Raw genomic sequence first — 4,590 nt, 5'->3', positions numbered from 1 at the left:
TTGTCCAGTATTGCCCATCAACCGGCAGACAACAGGGTATGGTCGTTCATTTAACGTCGAAATCAACCGTTGAACAAATCACGCAGTTTTGCACACCGGCGGCACGACTCAGCGACGATAGCAGCAGAAGCAGCTGGATACTTAGTGGTTGTCTTCAGCTGGCCCATTCTCCTCAACGGGGTATCATCACAATCAATTCTCACCCGGAGCTTTTTATGAAATTTTCACTCGGCGAAGGAGGTATTGGCGTACGACGTTGTATCTTGACTGGCTTTGAATTAAAACATCATATATAAACGAAACAAAACAAAAACAGTTTTTTTGTTGTTGTATAAAATAGCTTTATAACGTATATGTTATGTAACGATAAGCCACATATCCCAATCCGGTCACCATACACAAAATAATCACGCTGCTAATTATGTTCATCAAACATTTTTCTATCCAACGACAGTACACTGTAGTTACAGTCGTTTTAAAACACGATCTCAGCACTACATCTATTAACACTGACAAAAAATGAAAAAATGTAAACGCGACTGTGCATATCGTCAAATAGGCCAAGCCCGATTCTTCGATATCTGTTATCTTTTCCATTACGGAAAACGCACAAAGCAAAACATCTGCAAGGAAAGCCACAAAGTACGCAAGACCGATGCCGTAATAATGTGTAGACCGTCGTTTATTCGCTTTGAACCTTACAAATACAAGCGCATTAATGACGGTGATGCACGCAATGGAAAGTGATGATAACGTGACGATCGCGATAAGTATTGTGCGATTATATGTTGACACCACTAATTCTGTAACGCCGTAGGTTAATAATGCAACGTGCAATAAAAAAACCACGGACAGAGTGATAAAGAAAAACGAAGTCCCGATGGACATTTTTAATAACTTACTTGGCTGTGTTTGAAGCGCTCCTGTATTAGCGTTGACAGCGCCTCATAATTGGCCAAGAACGGTTTAAGTTCGAGAGGATGGGAAGATAATCTGTAGAGTGCCCTTTCTTCGTCCTTATATAACCAAAACGCCGCTTTTACCAAAGTGGAATATGCTTCCATACGCGTAATGGGAAAAAACTCTTTGAATATTGATACGTTTTTTATGACGAGGCGGGCGTACTCCGGATAATAAATAGCTAGCTTTGTGTCGTTCTCAACAAAACACACGCGGTTCAACTGTTCTTCTTCAAAGAGTTCTAATGCCAGCTGCGAATTTTGGGCTTGCACCATCTGCTTTCGCATTCCAGATTTTTCATGGAGTGGGTCTCCATAAATTAATGCTTTAGAATAGCTCGACCGAGTGGAAATGTCCGGACCGTCTATCAGCCAAGAATTGATTAACAATTTTTGCTGACTGCGATCAAAAATAAACTGTGGTCTCCCAAACGCTTCCCATGGGTTTTTGACTGCTGGGAAATTCGTGGTGGTCAGACCAAAACGTTTACAAGACAATTCGTATAATAAGTCCACCGTTAACGTTCTAACCGCATATGAAACACTTTTTTCTGAACATATCCCACGGACGACGCAGAGGTGACGACGGCCACTTTGAAGATCTCGTCTGTTTCGGTCGATTAATATCGTTTGATTCACCGTCTTGAAGATACCGTCAGTGAAGGATCCTTCAAATTTAAGCGGTATGTCATTTATGACTGGTGGAAGGACGGCTGCGTCTGTTTGGAAGTGATCCTTATTCAATATTCGAATGATAAAACCATCGTACGCGATGAGTAAAACCTCTAGCTGTTTATTTTGTTCTATGGTGTGCACAACGTTTAACATAAACTGCCTGGCCTCCCCTTGGAGTTGTTGAAAAAGTGCAAAGTGTGTCCATTTTAGATAACCGCAAATAATGACTAGGGTTGTCTTTATGCTCTTCTTCACACTCTCAATTTCAGTGACCGACGTGAGCAGATGTTGAAGCAACAATAAAAGAGGCGCGTCATGCGTCGAGACTGTGTCTTGTATAATCTTCAGTAGAATCCTCGGTAAAAAGTTTGAAAAATCATATTTCTGTAATTGTATGTTTTTAAACGCCTGTTTTGTATACTTCAAATAGAAGTAACCTCCGTTCGTTATATCCTCATACAAATCATTTAGTGTATCTTTTACTGTGCGAACAGCACCGGAAACGCTTAATTCCGATCTTTCTGTGCGGGTTTTTTTTACGACGTCAAAATAGGATGAGCAATCGTAGGTAAAGGCCCGCGCTATGGCCGTATGGAAATTGGCTGACCAATATCCCAAATAGTGAATGTTGAGGTTTATTCTTTCGCGAAGCTTTGCGAGTGACGTGCAGATCATTTGCGATTCGTTGATGAACGTTGGCTCTGACCCAAAGCCCTTTGACAGAATAAGTCGCATCTCTGGACCTTTATAGGAGAGGGTTTTCCATCCCAAGGTCTGTTTACAAAGCGTATAGAATGCGGATGGTCCCGTGTGGTAATCAAACGAATTGGAATTTTCTTCCAATATAAACGCATCATAATCTGAGACGAACAACATTTTTTTTTTCCCTTTTAAGAATCGTGCTATTCGTTTGTCACTGCATGGCCAAGACACCTGTTGTAGAGAAAGTAGGAGCAAGTTATTGTTGTCTGATATAGTACTTCGCACAATAGATAAACGGGTCTTCGTCCGTTTCAAAAGGTCCATGGTGACTTCTCCCATAGTGTACTTGTGATGATCCTCTATTAAAAGGGCGTGCTGTAAAAGCGAATGCCGATTCATACCACAAACGGTTGTCAACTCGGCCCTACACTGAATCACTCTCACGTTCTTTATATTTATCTCATTTCCCTGCATGACAAACCGAACTAAAAGACCAGTATGTCTGTGCATTTCTGCGAAAACACGTTCTTGAAACGGCTTGGGAAATTGAAATTGCCATTTTTCTAAAATTAAGCGGAAAGCCAACGCCTGTAAGAATTGTGTATCATTTCCATTTTCGCAAAACCAAAGATACTCATCGTCAGTCTCCACGGTTTTACCTTCAATCAGATGTTGGAACGAAGAAGGTATTTCTAAGACGTGATTCAAGACCACGAGAGAGTCATCGGAAGTACGTCGACAGACAAAACACACGACCATGAAATCTTCTCCAATTTCCCCAAGGAACCAGTGAATAAAACGCACAGGCAAGAGTGACATATTCTACCCGCAAATGATGTTCTCTCGTTTGATATTCATCTCCACACCCTTTTCCCCCCCTTTTTTTTTTTCCTCTCAAAGGACGGCAAAGAATTCACTTCCCCCCTCCTTTCCCTCTACGTTACCTGAGCATGCAATCTAATATTGTGTTTGTAGCGGCACAGCAGTTCTAGCTTCATAGACGCCGTCAAATTTGAGCGGTTTACAAGAAGCCTCCGTAGCTTTCGCGCATGAGAAATTATTATACCCAAGGCAAGATAGTCGACCGAAGGGCAATTCACAATCGTTAATGAGGATAACTGAGGAAGAAGGTAAAGAGAACCTATATTCTTTACGTGTATGTTGTCTATGAGAGTAATGTGAGTAATACCATCGAATTTGCTAATTTCATCCTCGAAACGTTTAGCTGTATTCCTCGAACCAGGACCCAGCTTTACTCGAGTAATCTTACGGCGATAAGGCTTGATATACTTTCTGTCGGACCAGTTCAGTTCCTTGAAAAGCCAAACTCGATCGAATGACAAGCAGGACTGAAATAGCCCGTGTAGACGCTCATCCAAAGCCGCAGTACGCCATAGGGATATGAAACTGTCGGAATCCAAGTATTGTAAGAGATACGTTAACAAAAAGAGATCCAATCTTAAAAAACCTGCGTCGTGCGTTTGATTAGCCGGACTGTCCTCCGCTCGTCCCATCTCTTCAATTAATGTGTCTATCTCATCGTTGGCTGGGGAAAGAGGCAACGACGAAGCCATGCTTTCCAAGACGACACGACCAGCTCAGTTTCCCAATCTCGAAAAAGAATAATGCCAGGATCATCATCGCCGCGGGTTTTATACCGAAATGTCCCCGACGTTTGTACTGCATTGGCATTAACGTATACTTCAAACGGTAAGTGCGCTAATAATGATACGAGAGCAGGCAGCTCCTGCTGAGGCAAACACAATCTGCCCAATTCATACACTATTTCGAGAAGTAGACGCTCCCGTTTATCGATGAAAGTTCTGGTTTCCAATTCCCTTTGACAAAAAATGTAATTCTTATCTAAATTAACCTTAGCTCCGTATGTAAAGACAGCCTTCTCCACCGTTCTCTTTAACAGCGTTGGAATATCGGAAGAAGATGCACCGGGGATGCACATTGATAGACGTTTAAATAGAAACACGGAAAAGGGATAGATGGGATCATTTTCTCTCATTTCTATCCCATGGAATCGTATCATTTCTTTAAAGAGGCACTCATTCTGTCGAAATCGAGTAAAAACGGCATCGGAATTGTCGACCCCGTGCATGTGAGCGGTGGTATTTATGTTGCAGATGTTAAAAGACGAACCGGGGGTCGGCAGTTCTTTCGAAAGCACGTTCTTATAGTCGATTAGTTGTCGACTAATTAGCAAAGAGTCAATGTCCGATCCGCGATAGTTAATATTGTAGAT

This window comes from Littorina saxatilis, linkage group LG1, assembly GCF_037325665.1.
Source record: "Littorina saxatilis isolate snail1 linkage group LG1, US_GU_Lsax_2.0, whole genome shotgun sequence".
NCBI lineage: Eukaryota > Metazoa > Mollusca > Gastropoda > Littorinimorpha > Littorinidae > Littorina > Littorina saxatilis.
The sequence above is the reverse complement of the archived record's forward strand: the minus strand, read 5'-3'. Positions refer to the sequence as shown.